The sequence below is a fragment of the Cygnus olor genome, chromosome 3 (assembly GCF_009769625.2).
Source record: "Cygnus olor isolate bCygOlo1 chromosome 3, bCygOlo1.pri.v2, whole genome shotgun sequence".
Taxonomy (NCBI): Eukaryota; Metazoa; Chordata; class Aves; order Anseriformes; family Anatidae; genus Cygnus; species Cygnus olor.
Genome location: NC_049171.1, coordinates 65,022,782 through 65,047,221, shown reverse-complemented (window position 1 = coordinate 65,047,221; position 24,440 = coordinate 65,022,782). Strand labels below are relative to the sequence as shown.

Here is a 24,440-nt window from a genome sequence, read left to right as displayed (position 1 = left end):
GAGTGGCCCACAGGTGGCCAAAGGTGGCTATGTTGGGAGCAGCCTGGAAGATGCCCTCATGTGGAATAAGGAGGAGGGTTGGGGGGGCTGAGGGTCCCTTTTCTGGGGCAGGCTCCCCCAGGCCATTTGGCTTGCCACAGAGAAAAGCTGCCCCTCGGCCACAGGGACTGCCCTCCACATCCCATCCTGTGCCCTGGGTTTATTTTTAACACTGGTTTTTAGGTAATTTCATGCTACTCTTTACAGAAAAGAACAGAAGCAAGGTGCATCTTCAGCCCTAATTCCCATGTGCGCTTTGTGCTCTGAGTGAAGAATTTCTTCCTCACATCACATCCAATCTAAATCTCCCCTCCATTTGTTCAAAGCCGTTATTCCTTGTTCCATCGCTACACTCCCTGACAGAGTCCCTCTCCAGCTTTCTTTTAGGCTGCTTTTATGGGTTAGATTAGGTGGCAAAACTGCAGGACCTTGCAAATTGCAGCCTTATCTACCTTGTTCCACATGTTTTCCAGCTCAGGCTCTAGCCTCTCATCAGTGTAACATAGAATCATAGAAACACTAAGGTTGGAAAAGACCTCCAAGATCACCTGGTCCAACCATCACCCTACTACCAATGTCACCCGCTAATCCATGTCCCTAAGCACCAGGTCCAACCTTTCCTTGAACACCCCCAGGGACGGTGACTCGACCACTTCCCTGAACAACGCGTTCCAATGCCTGACCGCTCTTTCTGAGAAGAAATGTCTCCTACTTGTTTTAATTGTTGCAGAGCAGTGCTTACACGGAGTCAAGGACTTTTCAGCTTCTCACCCTGCCCTGCCAGTGAGGAGGCTAGGGGGTGCGGCAGGAGCTGGGAGGGGACAGACTCTGGATCACTGACCCCGACTGGACAAAGGGGTGTTCCGTACCATACAGCGTCATGTAAAGACATTTCTGCCTGCTTAGTCTCCTGTGTGACAGTAGAATGAGAAGAAGCTGTAGGGGGTGGGAAGGAGAGATTCTGAGGGTGTATCTGTTTCAGAAGGTGGTTCCTAAAGTTGTTTGCTACAAGTATTAAAAATCTTGTCAATATGTAGAATTACTCTACTTCGTTTCTTTCTTTAAATGTACTATAAAACAAAAAACTGTGAAGGTGCTGGAGAGAACTTTGGTTATTTATATTGCTAAGCACAAGAAGCAACAGTGAATGAGTCATTCATGTAGTGGAATTATTCATTATTGTCATAGTTACATGGAGATCATAACCAAACAAGTCATAGAAGCAAAGAGAAGACTATACAGAGATATAAAGGGTATAAATACAAGAAAAGTAGTCAGACATTGGCAACATTTCACCTTTGCTCAAGCTTGAGATTGATCACTTGTGCCAGTATTTTAAAGTTTCTACTAGTAAGGATGCTTCCCTTGGGACATCTGGGGCAGAATCATACATTAAATTTGTATGCAGCATATTCAGCATAATCTTGCAGTGCGTTCTCCTACTGTTAAATCTACAGACAGAAATTATTTTATCAGTAGAGTTAAAGGGCTTAAATGATCATGTTAGTTTATAGGACTACCCACAGCAAATGTAGATATCAGGATGTAAATATTTTATTTATTAGGAACTGATAATTTGAGTTTGCAACCATCTCTGTATTTGTTATTCCGACTATGCAGGGTGATAGTACAGAGGATACTTATTTCGGGTTTTAGTGATAAACTGTTGTTATAATTGTGGTGTTTAACACCTTTTCATGTCTTAGATGAGTATTTTGATGACTTATCTCTTACTCTTTCATATTTTTCATGAATGCTGTTTTTTGTACTTGAATGTTGTCAACATTGAATTTGAGAAAAAAGGATTGGTTAAGATTTGCTATGCCATCTTCTTGGACTACTTGTGAGACCACACTTTGAAATGATAAGAGGTTTTGAAGAATCTATAAATATGATATGGTTCTCCGTAGATTTAAGCTAAAAAATATCAAAATTTGTCAGCCATGAAAGCATTTGTCTGAGAAATGTAGGGAGCTTAGAAATACTTCCATCAGCTGCTATTTATTTTATTACTTTAATGTGGGCTTTGCTGAGAAAGTTATATTAATAGCTTTTTTTATATTCAAAGGTCTTACTTTCAACTAGGGTTTCGTAATACTAAACTTAGGGGTCCTAAGCTGGTGTAGCAAATGAAATAGGCAAAAATAGACTGTCTGCTTAATAGAGTAACATATAGACAGAATCATGTCTGTCTCTCCTGGCCCTTCTCTGTGCGCATTTCAGGTTTAATTTGTATTTCTTCAGTATCAGTGATCACAACTGTATGCAGTATTTTAGGTGATGTCTTCACAGTACCAGTGCGACAGCATTTATATTCCAGATTCCTCTTGGAAAAAAAAAAACAAACTCCTTTGATACTCCCCTGGGAGTATTGTCCTTTTTCTTGATCTCTTCAGATTGATGCCTTGTGGATATTCTGTTATTGACGGGCTAGGCAGATACAAATTTTTCTTGTCGTTTCTTTCCAGCTGATGCTTTCAGTTTAAAATTAACACTTTAAAGTCCTTAAGTTCATGATTTCGAACTCTGTACTCCTATTCCATCCCTTTTTTATTAGTCTGCTTCTACATGCCATCTATTCTTTTCTGATACATACTCTGACTCTAATCTGTATTGTTTCTCTTCAGGTTTGTCTCATCAGCAAATTTTCTTAGCATACTCATGTTTTTGCTCTAATGTCAACTAACAACTATTAAACTGAACAGTATTATGGCTGATTGCTCAGGGACTCCATTTGTAGCATCTCTTCAGTCTGCTTTCTTTTGAGCACAATCCACTACCATCCTTACTAGTTCCTCTTCCTTGCCATCTGTACTAGTCCTCATCTCTTCAATTTAATTAAACTTGCCATTTCAAATGCTGAGTTAGGACATACATGAATATATCTACCTTGTTTAGTACCTCAGCTACCTGATGAAGCAAACATACAAAGGCTGCAGTTCTATTCAAATTAGTGTATATTGTCCCATTTTCCTGTTTAGTAAAGTGTCTTGTTGTTCCCTGCAAAATGTTTTTCAAATCCTTATGTGCCATTTAAACCAGATAAATAATTCTGAATTTGCCCTCATTGTTCCCTTTCCTGAATACAGGTACAGTGTCTTCTCTTGTATATCCTAGGGTTGGCACACTTGATTTAAAAATAAAACAAAAACAAAGCTGTTGCTCCTATCAGTTCTCTCAGTATTCTGGGATGGTATTTTGTTTTCCCTGTTCCAGTTACATTAAGCTCCTCAAAGAGGGAAAAAAAATGCATGTGAAGGGATGGAACTGCTTCTACAATGAAAATGCAGCTGGAGGAAGCTGGAACAAAAGCCAGTCAACTGGAGGTTCTGGTTAATTGTCAGTCAGCCTGGCTATTCTCCTCAACTACTGAGGAAATCCTTGCTCTTTTGGGGAACCTTCCCAGGCAGGCTGACCTGCTTCCTTCTCTGATGCATTCCCCTGTGGTAGAGGAAAAATGTGAGGTTAGTTACATGAAAGTGCCTTTGAGAGTCAGTGTATAAAACAAATAAAAATGAGTTAAGTTTTCATGTGGAAAAACTACGAGTAATTTGTGTTTGAAGCAGTGAGCAAGATTGTCTGTGAAACTCTCCAATGAATTAAGAACAGGACAACCATTGCTATAAGCATAAGAGTTTTCGTCTTCTGTTTTTGCTTTGGAAGCTGAGGCCATTTCTTAACTGCAAGGATACTCCTAGGTTCCAGTCGCTCAAATCAAGGACTTTATTTGAGCTTGCTGTTACTCTGTTTCCGCATGTGCTGTAGTCCCTCCCTGATCTGGAATCAGGACTTGTTGACTCACACATGCAGAGGAAAAAAGTATGGGGCATTGCTCCCTTGTTGCAAGGTTTAAACATAGCCTCTGGTTCTTGTTCCAGAGACTCGTGCACATCTGTGTGAATTTGTTTTTGGAAAATGAAGGTATTATGTTGATGGCATGAGCTCCAGGGACGATGAGATAGTCAGTCTTCCTTCCTGTTTATTTTCCTTCAGTTCTCAGCGTGTACTAGGGTACAGGATGGGTAGGAACACTGCAAGGTAGCACTCAAAGTCATGATCATAGTTTATGGTGGCTGGTGAACAAATACCGAGCAGAGTTTTCTCCTGTGATTTTTGAACCCAGCTGCAGAGGACTTCTGACAGAGCTGAGGGAAGAGACTAACAGGCAGTGCAGTTACTGTGTGTAGTAGTTCCTGTGCTGCTGGGGAAGAGGACAGGAATATAAAGGGGGTTAAAGGTGCAGTCGTGTTTTGGAAACCTCTTGGTGACGCTTTTTGCATCTGTTACCTAAAATCGATGCTCATGACAGCCAGTGAGTTTGCAATTGACCCAAGGCACGGATGGCTTCAGTTAAACCCAAGAGCTGATAAACGAATTCAGTGATAGCGATAAGTGTTTTTAGCCCCTCAAAATTTTATGCTGAACACCAGAACAACCAATTTAAGCCTGCCGGTCAGGGCGTATCTCCTTTGTTGCCGCTGCCTGTGGCAGCAATCGCGGCGGTAACTCAGGGGCGCTGCTCTCCTCAGCTCACGGGCGGGCGATGCCCGTGCTAGCACACTGGGAAATGGAGTCCCACCTCTCCGACAAGCCCGCCTTTGGCTGTCGGGCCGCTCTGCGGGACGCCCGACCCGTTACGCCGCGCGTCCTAGCTGACACCCTTCGCTAAGGGTTGCTCCTAACGCCCTGTCCCTGACCGGAACCCCGAGCCCCATACACAACCCCCCTGTCCGCCATTTTGAGCCTCGGCAGCCCCTCAGCTGCGCGCCCCCCTCCTTCCCGAACTCGGTGGGCGGGGCCGGGAGGGGTCACGTGACGGCGGGGTCACGTGGCGGGGGAGCCGGGCCCAGCCGCCGCCGCTGCCGCCGCTCCGGGAGCGGCGAGAGACGGAGCCGGGCGGGCGGGCGGGCTCGGGGAGGGGGCCCGGGGCTGCGCGCGGACGCCGCCGCTACCACCACCGGCACCGCCACCACCGAGGTGAGTACGGGGGGCTGCCGCCGCTGCGGGCGGCTCCGCAGCTGCCGTCCTTTTGTTCCGGTGGGCGGCCCCGGGAGGGCAGCCGGTGGCGGGCGGGGGGCTCGGCAGTTAACGGCACGGTAACGGCTGCGGCCGCGCCGAGCTGGGCGGCGGGCCGCCGGTACAACCCCTACCCCTCAAATATCCCCCTCATATCCCCGCTAAACCCCGCCGCCGCTCAGCCCCGGTACCCGCCGGTGTCCCCCCGGTTCCCGCGGGGGTTTCGGTAAGGAAAAGGAGGAGGCCTCCGGTGCCGCTGCTCCGATCGGTGTAACCGCTCCCGGAGGCGCTCGTTCCGTCCTGCCACGGTGAGATCCGCCCGGCCGAGGGGCGCCCTGCCGTGCCGTGCCGTGCCGTGCCGGGTTAGGTAAGAGCTCCGTGGGAGTGATGGCTGTGGGGGGTGAACCCGCTGCCTGATGGCTGGCTGCGAAAGTCAGTCCTGAAATTCAAGGCTTCAAGCCTAAAATAGCCCTTTTAACGGAAGGCAGGGTGGCAAGGACTTGCGCGGAATTCGCAAAAACTTGCTCAGAAAAGCGAGGCTTTTCCCATACTATTGACACCTCCGAAGACGATTATAAGAACCACTAACCTTTAACTACTTCTATTTAAGCTTAAATACTCAATTTCTCTTTTAAAAATGTGTTAATGGAACAGATTTCTCATTGCATCAAGATTTCTGGTCAAACTGTTTCGATAATGCCATCACAGGTCTTTCTGTAATAGCAAAATCCTGGTGGTCCCTAGGGACGCCAGCGAACAGCTCGATCCTGCAACCCTGAGTCGAGAAGTAACTTCGTGCCAGCAGCTCCTAGCCTGCTGACGGCTCTCACGAGGAGGATTTGCACGAGTGGACCTCGTTCTTCGTAGGCGATGTGAATGTCAAGTGTGGTAGAGTTGCTTCAAGAAATTGTGTATTTCCCCCTGCCTCCAGTGGGGTTTTGTAAGGAGGTGGCTGTCAGTGTTTGTGGGGCTGAGGGGAGGTAGTGGGTGTGTGTGTGGATAGATATTTTAAAAACTGGAAATAGGTTACAAAACTGTCAGCTCTAACTGTTGACTGACTCTAACTGAATGACTAAATAACTGTTGACTGACTCTAACTGAATGACTTTCTTGGAAAGGATTTCTTTTTTTTTTTTTTTTTTGGTACAATAAGTTGCTGCCTCAAGCAACAGCCTGTGGAATTCGTTCTCACCTAGTCAACAGATGTTTAAAACCCTTCAAATATTTAACTGTTCTAAAAAAGCCTATTTATTTTGTGAACTGAGTTCACGATGGGTTGTTTATTCAATGTATTTTCTTCAGGAAGATGATGAATGGATTTAAGTGGTTCTCTTTTAGGTTTCCAGCAAGAAAATTGTTGCAATGTAACTTCGCTTATCTCGCTGAATTATATGTCTATTACAGAAATGATTGGTTCTGCTGAACTTCCAAATAAAAGTAATTTTGTTTATAACTAGCCTCTAGGAAAAAGTAGTACTTGTTTTATGTAATTATTAGGCATACTTAAAATACACAGCTTTTTAAAAGTACTTTTCATTAGTAGGTCTCAAAACACCTTGCAAAAGAATTCGGTGTAATTATTATTCTTTTCTTATCTGAGGGTAATTATTCTCATCTTATCTACTGCTCATAAAGAGATCATTGTCTGCCTATGATTGCTCTAAGAAACCCTATAAAAAGGTTGAACAATAAAATCAGATTTTTTATTACAAGAAATGATAAACTCACATCTGTTTTGTACATTTTTTGTTGTACTTTTTTTTTTTTTTGCTTAATGACACCTGAGGTCATTTCATACTATACCTTCCATACCAAGGTTGGGAGCTAAGCCTGTGCTGTAAGTAGAGCAGACTTCTCTGCTTAGTGTCAGAAGAGACCCTGCAGAAGACTTAACCAAATTCATTGATGAGTTAGAAAATGATTTGAGATAGGTTTCTGTTCAGATACTCGAAGTAATCATGGTGCATGCCTCCCATTTCCACGGAGCTTGGCTGCAAAGAGGGTTTGTACAGTTGTCTTTTGATATCTATTAGAAAGAGGCAGGTGTGGGGATTTTGAATGAGTTACTTGTGTAGCCAGGATCTTCCTATTTTTGTGGTTTCCTTCCTCTTCAACTTGGAAAGCTGGTCAGGCACAGTGATTTGGAATCTCACATTTATTTATTTATTTTTGGGACTGTGTTTCTTCTACTTAATTGTCCTATTTTTTTGTAATGCTTCTGGTAGCAGAACAAACTTCTGGTACTAGAGGTCCAACGTACACACTCTAAAATAGTTGTTTTCCAACTACATCTACCAATTTTAGTGTGCAGATTATTATCACTAATTATATTATGGGTGCATTTTAATAGACAGTTAAGTTTAAGACTTGAGATCCTCTATAGTGGTTTGATGGTTTCTTAAATAGAACAGAAAACCATTCATTTGTGCTTTAATGCAAGACAATAAAAGCATTGTCATTTAGGGATAAAAGTGCAAGTTAGGAAATACACAAAACATTTGATATTGGAAGTGTTACGGTTTTATTTGTATGGGAACTCCTTGTGATCCTATCCAAAAACAATAGCTCATGTGACTTGCGTCTGAGCTGTAAATCCTTTATTGATGGGGAACTAGGGCTTATCTACTGTAAGGAAACATTTGTGGACAGCCTTGTAGGTGTCATCAGTGATTTCAGTTGACGCCATGTCCAAGCATGGCATGCTTGTAGCCAGAGTAGGATCTAGACTCGTTAGATCTGCATTGATTCAAATTACTTGGGGGGGGAGGGGGGGGAAGGTCCAAGAGCTCCAGTTTCCAAGAGGAAACTTCTCTGCATATTTTTGTTTTCATTTTGTGACCCAGCATCCCCGCTCTTGGGTGTGTGGGGCCATTGTTTTCATCCTTGCTTGTATACTTGATCGGTTATTTCTGTGTTATTTTTAACTATTGCCTTTGTTTACAGCACTTCACAGTACTTAAAAGTTTAATATCTTTTAAATGGTCTATAATAATAGTTTTTGCTTCGTGCTTATACCTACAAAAGACCTTAGTGCTCCTCAGCTGCACATCAAATCCTTGATATAGCTGTAATACATCAAAGCTGGTCTGGAGAACTTCCCACTGGAAACCTGGGCTGTTTGCATGGCATGGAGGTCCCGGTTCGTTTGTGAATGTTGTCTCCTACACAGTTTGAGAGCTAGCAGATCCTGCTGGGAGTCATATGCTCTGCTAGTTTCCTGGGTTCAAGTCATCCCTGATGTCCTTGTCTAGTGCAGAGCACTCTTTGCAAAACGTGCGTTTGAAGATTAACTTTCCCATTAGAATAGAAGAGATTTAGCACTTCTCAGTACTGCTATCAGTCCATCCTGTCACTTCTCTTTTTGCTTTGTACGTGTGATGGAATAGAGTCCTCTCCTTTGAAGACATTCTTCTCATTAAATATTTGCCGAAGTAAATATCTTGACAGCTAAACTGATTTCTAAGTAAAATCTTCAAATATCTCATTTCATTAGTTTGAATAATAATTGCAAAGTAAAAATTTAGAAGAAGGCCAAACACATATCTATTCACTTAGCCATTTGAAGAAAATTACTGCAAATACTTTCCTGGTGTTACCTGGCACCATTTAAGCAGATGAAAACTGTAGGAAGGACTAATGGGCGTTGGATGCAGTATGAAACAAAAGAGGTGTTTTGCATGTATACTAAAAATATTGTTGAAGAAGTGCGTGGGAAGACAAGCAGGAATAAAGTCATTGCCAAAAGCAGAGGTGGGTTGTCCACCGTGGTTGTGGTGGATCACAGTCTGCAGGAGGCTCTTTAGTTGGAAAAAGACCTCAGCTGACGAGGTTCTTAAATTGGGAGGGGGCAGTGTGAGAGGTTACTTGTGCTCATGTTTGTGTTGGGAGGGTGTCCACACAGTGGGAGCCCTGAGCTGCCGGGCACCTAAGTGTCGCTTGTAATGTTCCTACTGCCTGTACTCAATAAAGAACAGGTCTCCCTGTTTCAGTGGCATGGTGGAATGACCTCTAGGAAATCCTTGCAATTATAAATAACTGAAAAACAAAACACAACCCCGAAGATCTACCTGTCTAATATCTGGGTAAAATACATGAAAGGGAGGTTGACTAACACGAACTCGCTGTTGCAGACAAGATAGGCTGTGGATAATAGTTAACGTTGTATAAAAATATCAGAAATGTTACTCAGAAAGCTATTTTAGGTGTTAAGTAAAACTTGAAAGGGGGAGTGATTTCAGCTAAGGGAGAAGGAGGAAGAGATATATATTTGTGGTGTCTTCCCCTGCTCTCATGAGTGATGTAAGTATATTAAGAACTGCTGCTGTATAAATATCTTGGCTGCCATACAAGTGCCCTACATAGTGTTTGGAAATGAGGGAATTGAACAGTGTAGGTGTTGAAGCAGCTTTAGATATTTTACCTTCCTTTCTCCCGTGCATAGAAATACGGACCAAAGAACAGTATATGAGCTCGGACCAAAGATGTTTTCTACATCAGTGTCTTGGCTTTTGGACAGTGGAATATAGCAGATGGCTACGGAAAAGTATCATAGGGCATGCAGGTAGCTGGTATCTGAAGGAAGTATCACCAGCTTCTAGCAGAATATAGTTTAGGGGTCTCTGAGCAGATGATTTGGTATTTAATCATTTAGCTTTTACTAGTTGTGAATTTATGCATTTCTTTTTCTTTTACCCTCGAAAGCTTTAGCATCTGCAGCATCTGATGGTGCAAGAATGACAAAAGCACAAGTGATCATTTTTAGTTACTCTGGTGCCAGGTTGAAAGTTTCATTCCTCTACTCCTTTCACTTTGCATAGTATAGAAGTTTGGTATTTTTAATTTTTAAAATTTGATATCAAACTTGTCAGGATAAAGCTGACTGCTTTGTGGGTACATCTGGAATTTCAGACCTTGTGTGCCAACTCTATCCTATTTACTGGGAAATATAACTCGTTAGAACATCTCACTTCTAGTAATGTCCAGTTTGCTTACACTTTGCATTTCTATTAAGCAGTTCTCAGGTTCCATTTTGCAGACAGTTTTGAACTTAGAAATATATCTTTTTGTACAGACTTCAGAGTTCGTATCTGTATATGAATCATATCTGCAGAAAGGTTGCGAGCCCTTGAAAGTTTTGTGAATATTTAGGAGAATGGAAAAAGTCTTGATTCAAATCTTGGTGTGCAGTTTCTGTAGTTGAATGGCAGAGGACTGGTGTTATACCGGTTTTATCACACAGTCATCCTCCCAAAATAAGACATTCCTGAATAATTTGGAAACAGAACGGTATGTAATGAAATGTCTCTTTCCTGTAGTCATTACTTGAATTTTCACTTCGATTGTAAAGAAAGAATGATGTAAATCGTTGTTTGGGTTTGATTTGTTTTTCCAGGCTTAGATTGCTCTGGAGACTTCCTAGCACTTTCCGTGTTTGATGTGAACTTATCCCTGGCTTGGATTTTTCCTTCCTCCTCTTCATTGTTGGTGTTTGTTAGTAGATCTTTAAGGATGTTTTCATTGACACTTAAGGCACTGTATTCTTATTTTTTAATTCATTGGAATAGAAAATGGGGATACAGCTCCTATTGTCTGGTAACTCTACAAAATTAATTAGATGAAGCAATAAAGGTAGTTGAATTCTAGGAGAGAGATTTAAATACATGCATTTAAATCTTATAAAGACATGGGAAGCTATGCAGTGAAAATCTGCTGTCGTGGATGAACGATCAAGGGACAGAATTGAACAAGCTTATGTTACTAGTATGAGATTTGGAACCATTTGCAGCTTTTCCAAAGTGGAGCTAAAAACGGGGGAAGAGATTTGGTTCTTCTAAAGATACCTATAGCAAGCCCTATTATGATAATAGGCCACCTCGAGTAAGAATAGGCTGTTTCTGTGAACCAAAAAAAATTCTGTGCAGCAACAGGGTTCTATTAAAAGCAAATACAAATCATAGGATTAAGTGATTAAGTCGTCTTCCTCTGAGTTACAGACCTCTCAGAGGTGGATTCCTTCCAGATTTTGCCAACCTGCTGAGGAGCTGTTCTTTCTTTCTTTATAGCAGTAGAATACCTCTGTGGAACATATATTAAATCCAATATACGTCGTTTCCCAGTGTTGCAAAGAGAATTGGGGGGTTTGGAAGTCTTCACTGGACCTGTGGTAAGATCGAGGAAAGTACACTGTATAAGAACATACGCTTTGAGCTCGGTACTAGTGCTAGGAGTATGCCTGTACAATATTAGTCCCCCCCTTATGTTTCCAGAAGATCAAGCACTTCTTTTTATTAATAAAGAAATTGTCTTGGAAATTGCTCTTTCTTCAGAGGAGATAAACGCGAGACCACTGATGTAAGAACAACGTTATAGCACTGGAGGTGATTAAGAAGATTATATTGGAAAGTCTCATAATAGTTTTGTTTTCAGTGCCGTGTTGGTGAGTTTTGCAATTGTTGTTAGTAATACAGAGAGCAGATGGCCAGAACAGTGGTTGTTCGGGCTAGAAGTGACCAGTAATGCTTCAAGATTTCATAAAAGATAGTGTCCTGTTTTCACAGGATGCAAAAGTGTTTAGTCGCTATCATCGGGAAGTTGAATGCTTCACTTTATTCGCTCATCCCCTTTCCCCTTTGGAATGTGGTTTAAATGCTTCTGGTGTGAGGAAACTTCTAGTTGGTTTGGAGAAAAAATATTTGTGATTTGATTGTCTAGTGTTGTGGCGACAGAACGAGCTCTTGCCGGTTTTAAAATCGCAAATAGCGTTGCTCATTGAAGCTCTAGAAATACTGGGAAAGCTTTGTTCTCTGGTTTGCATTTGAATGTGTTCTTCCTTCTCGTCCAAGGATGAGAGTGAAAAACGAGAATCTGTATTGCTGGAAATGGCCAATTTTCTTCCTGTTGGGTGGAGAATGAGCACTCTCCTAAAACAATCACAGGACCTTTGCATGGGAAGTGATAACGGACTTGTTATAATGAGTCTCCAGGAGAAGATCTTTTACTCATAAGGTTTTAGAAAGGAAAGATGTAATGGAAGAGATGCGTTGTGAGGATTTGGGTTGTACTGATTTGCCTCTAGCTGCATTGTCACAGTTTTGACAAATATCACCTGATGACTGAGTGTCCGTACTGATGTGGAACTGTCTGTTTTCACTGGTGTTTACTTCTGCTTTGATTTGTTGGGTATGTAGACGAAGATTTCATTGCTTTCTGAGCCTAACACTTACGCAAGCTCTTGGAATTCTCCCCTGGAATATTTTTAAGAGGCTTGCTTTACTGCCTTTTTCACTGGCAGGACTAGTATGAAAGCATTCAATGAAAGATCTTTAAGTGCTGATAATGCTCAGTTCTGTCTCTCTTTTGATTACCCCAAATTACATTGTTGAATGCATTTTTCCATACATAGGGTGATAACGCTGTTGATAAAATTAGGCCTGAGATGATGCAGGTGGGATTGAGAAAGTGCTGGAGAATGTACTAAACAGTATATGACTTCTGAGCTTGTGTCCTTAGGCTATGTGTGTGTGAGCTTGTTTTTGTGTTTTGTGGTTTTTTTTTTTTCTTCACTGATTAGGACAATTTCTTCCCATCTTTCTGGTTAAGAGTTCTGACCCCATTTCATGGTTTCCCTTCATTGAAATTTGCAATTTTGTGGTATGGTAGGAGAGAATGTTTTATAATTGCTTCCTTGTTTCCTCTACATCTTTATAGCAAATGCAGTTGGGAAAGAAATCTTCTGATTTTGTTTCAAAACACCTCATTATGTTAGCTGATCTAAGGATCTAGCTGGAAGGTTGTCCCAGCTTAGAAATTAATAACAATTGCATGCACACATACTTGGCTGCACAGCGAGATCTATCTTTAGAAAAAGGTTCTGTCCTATTTTCACTTAATTTTAATGATGTTGAGTTTTACCTTCGTTTGAGACACCCTAATGACTTCTGGATCTTATCCAGTCCTTCCTAATAGATAAGTGTGTGAGTCCTCTGAATCAGATTTCAGAGTCGTTTGTGTAGGGGAAGCCCCATTTATCTGCCAGATAACCTCAGGTATTTCAGTAATTCCTGGGCTATGTCCGAGGTGCTGCCTCTGCTTGCCTGGTGTTTACTGTAGCAGTGTCTTGTGACTGGGAAGCCAAAGGCAGGCTGCGAGAGGTTGCTGCCACATAAATCTAACATACTAGAAAGCAACTGCAGTCCCATGTAGATTAGTATTCTGATGAAGTGTTTTTTCTTTTTTTTTTTTTAAATGAACCTGTGTTAGTCGAAGTTGACAGTTACGTTTGGGTTTTATTTTTGTTATGCATTGTTGATGGTTACAGCGGCAGACTGGGACTGCTTTTCTCCCAGTTCTGTCATGACCTTCTGTATTGCCTTGAGGTGCTTAATTGTCTTTTACTCAGCTGTATGCTATTAGAATAATGTTGTTTTTGTACTTCTCCTAGGATCGCTGAGGGTAGTGTAGCATTTTCAGGACACTGGATTAAAGATGTAAGGTTCAGGGTCATATTAAAAGAAACCATCACGTAGTTGGGCGCAAGTCGAACATTCACTCAACCGAGGATGAATAGGCTGGGTAAAGGTTTAAAAAAAAATGGAAAAAAGGAGGGGAGCAAATTATGAGAGGGTGAGCTATAAATACTGTTATGCAACTCCTTATTTCCTTTGCTACTTGGTGATTCTTGGGATTGTGAGCTTGCAGGATCTCTTAATGTCTGTAAACCGTCAGACAGAGCAATGATGCTGTGAAGTAATGATTATTTGAAAAGACTGGCAAAAAATGCATCCTGTGTGAGGCGTAATCAGACATCTCCACTAAAGCACTACTTTAGTTGATATACTCCTCCACCTGTTCGTAGTAGATAGTGAATCAAGGAGAGGGTTCGAACTGTTGCTGAATTAAATGCAGTGTGTTGTGAGCCCTGGGTGTTAGCAGTGACGAGCCTGTATCGATCACTCATTGGCAAGGATGCGCTTGTGACAGAAGGGTTGATTGGGCAGCTTAGTGCATTTCTCTCCTGTGTAGCAGGAAACACAGCTATTGACTATTCAACTTTTTTTTTTTTTATCCATAGAGATGCCTTTTGGCCACAGGCTTTTGGGTAAGGAGTGTTTTCATTTTTCATGATTCTTGTGTGATGTCTGTGTTTGCTGAAACGGAACGAATAAAGCAGGGATGCTCTTTGCTTGAAAATCTCATCCTACCTGCTTAGCATTGTTTCTGGAGGACAGACTCTTAATTCCTGTAACAGTTTTCTTTGATATTTACTCAGCTATTATGCCTCAAATTTGTTTGTACAGTATATGAAATGCGAAATCCATTCTATCTTTGTCATAGATTGATTAAGGCCAGAATTAAGCATTAAGGTTATGTAGCCTAAACTTCTAATTGGAACTGTTTGCGTTTTATGCGAAGGAGTTGGGTGTTGGTGGAAGCAGTCTTGGTTTTTTTGCATCCCCACCCTGCCTTTACTCCTTCCCGAGAGAGTAATTATGGGATTTTCTATTGTCATTAGACTTAAATTCATGCTACAGGTGTGATGCTCGTTCTGTCATGCAGTCACATGTTAATAGGTTTGATGTGTTTGTTCTTTTGATATGTTTGTTCTATTCTTTATTCAGGTACAGGTAGAGACCTTGCAAAAAGGAGAATTATACTTCAAGGCAACGAGGCAAAGACAAAATCCCTAGGTTGTGGAGAGGAGTAAGAAAAGGCAAGGAGGTCCTTGCTTCTCGTTTTGAGACTCATCAGTGTTTCAGTGCAGATGTTTATCTAGAAATGGGAGAAACAAGATTGCATTCTTTCATGATAATTTTCCTTGCTAGGTTTTTCAAATTGTGGTGCGAGGCTTCCCGGGTGTTTTGCCTTGAGCTGCTTGCCTGCTCTCTTTGTAAGGTGTCTTGTTTACCTCTCTTTTTCCTTTCTATTTTTGGAGAGACTTACTCTCTCACTCTATAGAGGTTTACTTGCCATCTTTGAATAGCTGAGTGAATTCAGGGTTCTCTCAGGGGCTTAAATTTGTCAAAAGATGATACCCCTGTCATGTTTCTCGCCTCGTCCCTCTGCATTTTTGAGATTTTCTTTCAGGACAAGCTCCTGTGGCTGTGCTATTGATACAGTGCATTGTTCCTCAGAGTGATACTGTTGAAGGCTTTTGCTGTCTGTACTCTGATGTTTGTTAGGTGGCCTGTACTGTAGCACTTCAGTCTTCTCTTTCAAGCTTTTCTTGTGGGATGTTTCAAAGCTGTCCGTTCTAAAGTATGGGTAAGTGCTAACAGGGAGGAGTAATAAAAAGCTGTGGGAGATGCTGATTTCCATACCAAATACAACTCTCAGAAGTGCACAGCTTATTGGGCAACATTAAGATATCTAGTGCACTTTGCAGCACACTTGCTGTGAGCTGACAGCCAAAGACCTTTTGTTCAGGGTTTTGGAAAATTTCAGGCCCAGAACTCTAGTGTTGACCTAGTCAAAACACTACTCTGACAAAAACAGACTATATCCATATATTTTCACACTTAATACGCAGATATCCCCCGCTCTGTGTTGTTTGGAGGATCAGAGGCTTAAGAAACATTATGATACTTCAAACTTGGAGAGTTGTTTGCCCTAGCATCCATTCACATGGAATATTTTCTGCATAATTTTTCTGATATTTACAAACAAAGTGGGAGAAAGCTTAAATTTTCTTAGAGTAATTTGTTTAGTCTGTTTGATTTTGTCCTCTAAATTTTGAAGTCCTTAGTGATGAGTCTAATTATAAACAAGATGTTCTCTCTTGCTGGTGATAAGTCTAAATCTGCCTTGGGACAGTTGCCTCTTCTTTAACATGATGCCAGAGGAAAGCCTGAAATTGCTCCAATATAGCAGCTTTCTTTATCAGCTAGAAAGGGAAAGTTTATTACAAGTGGCTTGTTAGGTCCTTGGTATTATGGAAGTTCATTTTGTATAGTATATGGTAGTCATAACATCCTTCAGTCAAACATTGCGGCTCTTTGTGGTTATGAGCAAAATCATCAGTATCCAAGTGTGTTCGGACCTTGAGCGTGCGGGGACATATTTTGCTGAACCTATGTCTTGATCAGCTGTAAAGCTCATTTCCTGCTTTCCACTGCTGGTTTTTGGTGCATGTATGTGTTGTGCAGAAATGAAAATTAAATTAAGATATTCGTTATATGCAGTTTTGGGCTGGGACAGGCATACTGTTTGAAAAGAGGTATTTTTTTGTTCTGTCCTGTTCCCCTGGCCCCAGCTGTGGTATATGATTACAGCGGTAGCCAAAAATCATAGAATCGTAATGATCCTGGAAAATGCCTGGAAAGAATCTAGCATGAGGGTAACACTCTCCTTTCAGGTGTTTGCAATTTGTATTCATTTTTTAAAGCAAACACATTGTATACTTCTATCAGTTGGGTCGTTATGGGAATAATATGAAAGGAATCACTGCCATCTTATTTTTTCATCAGTATTTTCTCTGTTTTGCTTATTTTTTTCTAATAACATACTCCCGTCTCCCTATGTGAATGTAAAGTGTCTCATTTATTGAGACAGGATTATCTTGCTGGATTTTATGGACATCTCATTTCTCACGTCAGATGATTTAACATTTCATCGGCACGCTCATAAAAATTGCTTCAATAATTTTGATTATGTTTTTACTTCTTCGAGTGTAAGAGTGTCTTCTAAATGTTGTTGCTAGAATGAAGGGCACAGATTTTTCCCCACCCTGTGTCCCTAGGAAGCTAATGCATCATCCCTTATATTAGGTGGCAGATGACAGTGTAGTATGTGCTCTTGGCATGTTTACTCAGCCCAGGAAACTGATACGTGCCTGAAGTCTGATTCAGAGCTTTAGCACCATGGCTTCAAAACGAGATGGCTAAAATCCCATGTGTTCATCTTTTTATCCTACTCTTCTACAACAGGCACCTGCTTGCTCCCTGTACGGCCTTAATTTATCGCCCCAGAAGGAGACCTGCTCCTTGTGCCTCTGCTGTCCTCAGAGGGATTCCCTCTGGCTTGTAGGGAGCTGCCTGGTGGGTGATGCTGTGACCTGATCTCTGCGGGGGGGGGAGCAGATTAGTCACTGCTCCGGCTGGAGCCAGCTTCTAAAGATTGGCCGTACTGCTGCCACATGACACTGCAGAGCTCGACAAATAATTTAAAATTTTTCTTCTCGTGTTTGTGTAAGTAGATTGCTTTGATTTGGGGTGGGGGAGAAGGCGGAACTACTGATTTCCGCTTGGCCTCTCTAAGTGTCTGAGAAGAGTGATGTTGATGCCACGTTCGTCCATGTGAAACTTTGCATATGTTGAGGTTTGAGGTATGAAGAATTTCTCCCTTCCTGGTTTAAACAAAACAAAAAAACAGAACTAATCAAAACCAAAACAAAAAAGCACCCTAGTCTGTCTAACGGGCTTTAGCAGACAAATCATGCTGAAGTCTGGCTGTGACAGTCTGATATTTCTTTTCCTGCTGTACCTGGTGGAGACTATCACCGCTCCACTGCTGATTCATTAGGAGAGAATTTGTGCCTGCATCTCATACAGGTCACTCCATAATTTGACTTTTTAGCTCAGCCTTATCTTTGTTGCCAGCTTTTAAACTGAGATTGAGAACCTTTTTGTGTTGTGGTGGCAATGCAGATGTGTCTTAAATGGAGGAGGAGATTTTTGTAGCCCAGACTTCTTTCATTTTATTTTTCACTGAGATATGTTAGAGGGCATTTGCAGAGTAGCTAAGACAGGATACAAAAATATTTTAAGTGCTAATTTATATCTAAGTCTTGTAGTAAATTTAGCCTTTAGTATAAGTCATCAAATTTAATTAAAATAGCTTTGCTAAGAAGTATGACTATGTATTGCTTAACTATTTTTTGTTGAATTTTTAAAGTATATCAGATCACCAAAATGAGGGAAATCGTGGGGTAAATATTTGGATTCAGGTTGCTGAAGGGGCATATCAGCTTGCAACAGATTTTCTTCGGTAGGCACAGACAGAAAATTGTGTGTTTATTTCAGTGTAGTTTTTGTGAAATTTTTTCTTCAAAATGAGAAACTGTGAAAAGGCTCGTTTTAAAAGTGTAGCGGAAATGAAATGTGATGTTGAGATCTAGTAGTTCTGTTAGGGATGTAGTGTCCAGAAACAGTCACCTCGGTCTACTAGCTAAAGATAGCGCTTCCTTTGTTAACAAGACAAAACAAAACCAAACTTATAATTCAGTTTTTAATGCAAAACATAATAAAGGTATGTGCATCCAAAATGTCTAATGTAGCTTGTTTATAAGTAACATTGTCTAAATCTCAAAAATTTGGATTTGTTTAAATGGAATTGTAGTGTCCTTTGAAACCAACCTGACACTGTTGTGAGTTTGCAAAATGATCCTCTACTGTAATCCTTTACAATACTGCAACTTTTTTTTTCTAGCCCCAGCAACCGTGGTGAGATTGGATTTGACAGTTGGCAGTGGTAATTTCTTGTTCTAGGCTGGGTATTGTAATGCTCATGAGTTTCCATGTGTAATTCCAGTGGTAGGGGTGTGCCTACGGTGTATGTCAGTGGTACCTATATGGCAGTTCAGAGAACATCTGGCCCAGAAAATGGGAAGGAACATTTACTGTTCATTAACATCAAATGTGAAAATCATCAACCTGAATAAATGTGTTTAAATTATGTAATTACTTAAATGGGAATGCATTATGGCATTCCAGTTAGCAAAATGTGTCAAATGTGGGGTGTAAGCTATGCTTACTTGAAAATCAACGTCAGTTTAAGGTTGCTATCTAGCAGTAGGCTTTCTGTCAGAAAAGGGAGGAGCAGACATGCAGAATCAAAATTATATATTTAAATCAAGTTTCGTTGCTTGATGATTGAAATAATAACCACACTTGGATGCAGTAAATCGTTTTGAATTAACCTGGCCTGAGTGTGTATCTTCCTGCAGTGAACCGCAGGAGAAGCGTTTTGACACACAATGTGTTTCACCAAATGTTGGTGGATATTTTTAAATCGGAGAACAAAAAGCAGAATATTGGTTATGGCCTTTCTTGTGAGTCTGTAACAAGTAAGTTCTGAAGCTAGATGGAAACAGGAAAACATCAGAAGAACTGTTCTGATTGAGTGACAGGATCATAGCACAGACTGGATGCCGGTAATGGTAAACTCTTGCTGCTTATTTTGATGCTATCTTCCCCTGCAGTGTTAAGGAAGATGCTCCATCTCTGTCCCATGGAGAATGTCTGCTGTCTAGCTGGACTGATCTAACCTTTTGCTGTTTCTAAAAGGTCTCCCCACACCCAAGCCTTGTGGGTCCTGCCTGCCGCAGCTCTGACGCTCAGCTGACCCTTCAGTGAGTTGATTCAGTTCCCTCAGCTCAGTTAATACTCCTCACTTTATTTTCAGATATTTATTTTCTGCTGGTTTAAGATGCTGAGTCTGCCCAAGGAGGAGTCAGGCACCAGGCAGCAAGAAGAGGGATGAGGACCAAACAAATCTGGGAAAACAAATTGCAATAGGTCATGGGAGTGTTGGAGGTTAAGAAATCTTTGTGGCATTGGCTGCTTTGAACGGTTTGCTTTCCTTGTAGGCCTATGCCTTTAGTTTCTTCATCTGCTACAACAGGAATCATGCTCGACTACCTTACAAGATTGCTAAAAAGGTTTTATAATGTGTGCATTCAAGACATCATAAATGCTGAGAAAGGGCTTACAGAAGCAATCCTGCCTTGCTGAATGTGCTGCTATTTTGCTGTAAAGAAATATTCCTTAAGAGATGATATAAAGATATTGAATTACCATTGATAATAGCAATTCTGCTGTCCCATGTCAGCTGTGCAGTCACTTAAGGAGGAAGAACTTCAACATCTGTAAACTGGTGGATTCCAAAAGATAGGAAATATTAATAGACGTCACTACCAAATTTAAATAAAATAGTTCTGAAAGTGTTGCAGAACTTTGTGTGTATTTAGGAGAACATCTTATTTAAAAATAATGGAAGAATGTGAAAAAGTGAGCCGTTTGAGTGTAATTAAAGTGCTGCAATAAAATAAACTAAGAATTAAAAAAGCCAAGACTCTGTCACTTTGTTGTGAAGTGCTGTGAAAAATCGTAATTAAAGATAATAGTGAGGCCTTATTTGCTCTCAGAGCAAAATGTCCTAGTGCCCTGACATAGACAGAAATGTTTTTCTAAGAAGGTTGTTCTGCTGCTGCTGGAGAAGGGTGAAGCGCTCCTAGTATTAATAATGCTGTGGGAAGAGCAGGGCTAGCTGCTTGAATCATTGAAGGTTGCTATGAGAAACCCAGTAGTGTTTCCATAGGGCATACCGATGTAATTATAGAAGCTTCCTTTGAAAATTGATAAGGCTTCAGTTATTTCCAGCTCTGCTTCAGAGCAAATAAAGCAACAAATGTTGAACAGAGCTGACCTGTGTGTATCCTGATTTTATTTGCAACTGCATGAGGGCTTACAGAAGATAGACTAAAAGCAAACTCAAGTCTGTTAGAGCTTTGGCCATTTTGGGCACAGTTCTGAGAAGCACTAGTAAAGGATATTCGCTATCAACCCAGAGCTGTTCTTTGTACTTGCCTTTTGGCTCTTGCAAGGAGAGCAGCAGATCCAAGAATCACAGAATACATTGTATAAAGGGAATGTTATGAAACTGTAAGTGTCGTGCTACACTCTGCTTAAAAATTGTGGTAAATTTAAATGGGGAAGCACTGAGCAGCAATAATCCTGTGACATCTGTAAGGCTCTGTATAAGAAACAAATGCTGCTTTAGTGTAGAACATCCCAATGTATGTGCTCCCTGTCCCCGTGGGAGACTGGCTGCCTAGCAGGGGATGCTGCTTGTAATCAGATCACTGCAGCTCAGCGTTGCTCTGGCACATTGGTCTGTAATCTAGTGATGCCTAGCTTTATTTTACTGTTCCTGTTGCTATCTGTAAGATGGACTTCATCTGAAATGAAAATCTCTAAGCATAGAAGTGCAAACTAAAGCTTGTGTATTACTTTTATAAAAACCCACATTACTGGGTGTGATGAAAGTCATGGAAATATTTGTTTAACATATGCAGTAGCATTTTCCAGATGTGAGCTTTAGCTTCTCAAACTTTAATCAACAGAGGACATGGGGTGATAGTATTAGCTCTCTAGTGTTTTCTTGCTTCCATCAGTTACAAGGCTTCAGATAGTAATTGCAGTTTAGCAACTGAAAAGAAATCTGATGATTGGATATGATGTTATCATTTCATTGGTATTTCCCCTTAAAAAAATCACAAATGTTGTTAATGCTGTCTCCTACAGTAGAAATATATATCCAGTAGAAATAACAAAATTATCCGTTAGAAATAACAAATATTTCATATATGCAAGAGACTTAAATGGACCAGATGTTGTTGTTGTGATGGTCTATGGCTATAGGCAAGACAGGGTATTTAAGTGTAATATCTTTTTATTACATTGCTTTAGAAAAAGGTAGGCTGTTTTTAAGCAAACAAATAATTTTTGATTCTATGCAAGGTACAACAGATTTCTCTTGTTGTATTTTTTATGGTTTTAATCAATGAAATCAGCATCTGTATTGAGTATTATTTGAGGTTTTAGAATCATCAAGTAGATTTTTTTCCGAATTTAATTTTTTTTCATTCTTTTAGCTTTAAGAAGAGAATTTCTGTATTCTGACATGGTAATTTCTGTTTGTTCATCAGCCTTATTTCATGCTGTCATTCTGTAGAACAGTAAGTGGAAGATAATGGCATTTTTGTTGTTGGGGTAGAATTTTCTTAAAATGTCACTTTGGGTTATCCTATTTCAGAACCTTTGCATCAGCTTTATGAAATACTGTATTGCATATTTTTTGTCTGCCTTTTTTGTTTTATGCATCTATCTACTAGAGATCAAATGTAATGGCGGTTTCAAACAGATGCTGTGGTGTAGATTTCATTGCAGTCTAGTTAATAAAGATAACAAGAAAGCATGTAGCTTTTTCTGACTAGCCTCCTATTATTCTATGGTCTGTGGGTAATATGTAGTTAATGGAGAAAGTATTACAGTGTAATAACAGCATTAGATACAGAAGTACTATACCATCTTATGTTCCCTGAATCTCAGAAGAAGCTGGAATGTACTGATCCTCTTAAGCTGTAGAATTGAACTCCTGAAGATGTTTTCATGTAATTTGTTTTAATAGACTTTGTGAGCTCAAGGGACCACTGACACTGTGAGATTAAGATGTTACTTTGCCAAGCTGCTTACCAGAAAAAGCAGCAGCATTTTCCTTGAGCAGTTTGCAAGCAGACTTTTCAACATAGAAAAGGAACCTACGCTACAGATGTGGAGTTTCATAGTGGGAATGGTCAGGGTGGATTGTGTGTTACTAGTTTTTTATTTTTATTATTTCCATCTGGGTGTTCTGCTTTTCACCCTTTAACTATAGACATACAGAAATATATTTGGATATAGCAAATATTATGTTTTTATACAGATGTGGAGCTATTTTGTGAAGTATTTACTAAATAGAAAAATAATTGTACAAGTATCTAGTAATGCTAGGTGTAGAAAGAAATTTTAAAGCCATCTTACATAGTGTGTTCAAGTCAAAATTATTTATGAAGTGACCTCAGATTCCTTTTCTTTTCCTAATTGCTCCTTTTGGGTAGAATTTGTAAATGTGATGGAATCCTAAGGAATTTATTATCATGTTCAAAAAGAGAAAAGGGCAAAAAAACCTATCTGGAAGCTGTAGATTTAGCTGCTACGATGAATCTCCCCTTTTGATTTTTACACTTCATAGATTCTGAAGCTGGGCTTCACCAGAAAATCTCACTAGCGTAGATTAGGTGAAGATAATGAAAGGTATTGAGAGTGTTGTGTAGAAGAAGAGAAATAATTGGATCCAAGAAGTTGGCAGTTACTGCATTTATATAACTTCCCAGGGAAAACAAGTGAAAAGCAATTAAAGGACTAGTTATAAAGCAGTGAGAATATTACTTAAAAAAAAAAAAAGTCAATCTACAACATTTCTTTCTTGATGAAATCTTGTTTGTTCAAAAGAATATTTTCTATAACTTTGGGATTATAAATAGAAGGAAGTGCTATCTGATGGTTGCAGTTATGAATTATATGAAGTTTGAATGTCTTGGGATGCTAACATGTTAAGAAATGGATATACCAATACAATTTTGAATGAATACATTTTATATTAAAAGTTATACCTGTCAAAGGCTTGCTTATTTGCAGATTGACAAAGCTGAATGGGAAGAATTGGCATCCCAACTAAATCTTAACTTAATTCTAAAAATGAATTTTATAAACAAGATTGAAATAGTCTCTTTTTTACAATGACAGCATTTAAGTGAAATTTTTAGAATTTCTTTTAAAAATAACTAATTCCTTGAACATGCTTTTCCAGAGTTTCTGAACATCTTTGTTCATCTTCATCTGTGATCATCTAACACACTTTATATCATTTTGAATGACAGAGCTGTTTGCAGCTATAGCATACTGCCAGGTACCTAAATCTTTCATATGTCTAATAGGAGCACTTGGCCAGGATGAAGAGAGAATCATAACTGTGAAGACCTTTACAGAGTGAAAACACTTGGACACAAGACTGCTGTACCAATTTACGTAGGTGTGGATCTCCCGTTCTGGCAAATACCCGTGAGAGTATTACTGTGCATAGAGAGAGGATGCCTGCTTCTTGCTGGCCTCATTGCCTCTGTTTGTAGAGGTGACCAGTCGACATTTGCCATATTAATGTAGACAAAGCATTTCAAAACCGTCATTTACCTCCCTGGGCACTTATGTGCACAGCTAATCGGATGCCCTCCAAGCCTTGCTGGTGTGACAAGTCACTTCTGTACCCAAGTCTGTGCTTGTTGCAAGCATTCATTTAAAGCTCCCAGGTTTTACAAAGGCCTCTTTAGAGGCTCGCTTCTCAAGGTCGCTATAAAGCAACCACTCTTTGAGTCTGTCTTCATGACGTTATTCTTTTAACCCAGAGCCCTTTCCATAAGCTTTCAGACCCCTGAGCAGAAAACGTAGAATTGAAACAGAAGGGGGCAGTTATGGGGAGGAGACGAAGTTGTTCCTTAGCTTTGGATCTCTTTTATGTGAATGTAGGGACCTTGAAGTCGGTCCTCTGTATCTAGACCTCCAAGCAGTGGTCGAGAGATGGATGCAAGTCCTCCAACACAGGCTGAAATGTTCAGTTATGGCACACTTAAGGGACAGTCAACACTAGAGCGAAGTTCTTAATTCCCCCACCCAAAGATTGAGAAATCTGAACTGCTTGAGAACTGTGTCTCTGATCTTTTTGTACTTAAAAAAATATTTAAAATATCCATCTCACTCTGTGAAAGGTGCCTTGCTTCACAGCTCGAGCAGAGC

General features: G+C 40.4%; 1 protein-coding gene across 1 annotated transcript in view; it reads left to right on the top strand.

Annotated features, from left to right (window-relative positions):
• Nucleotides 1-4,874: 4,874 nt before the first annotated feature.
• Nucleotides 4,875-24,440, top strand: part of TULP4 (TUB like protein 4) — a 157,816-nt gene continuing 138,250 nt past the window's right edge. Inside the window, 1 exon segment of the mRNA XM_040551039.1 lies at nt 4,875-5,016. The gene's annotated coding sequence lies outside the window, so the exon portion shown is untranslated.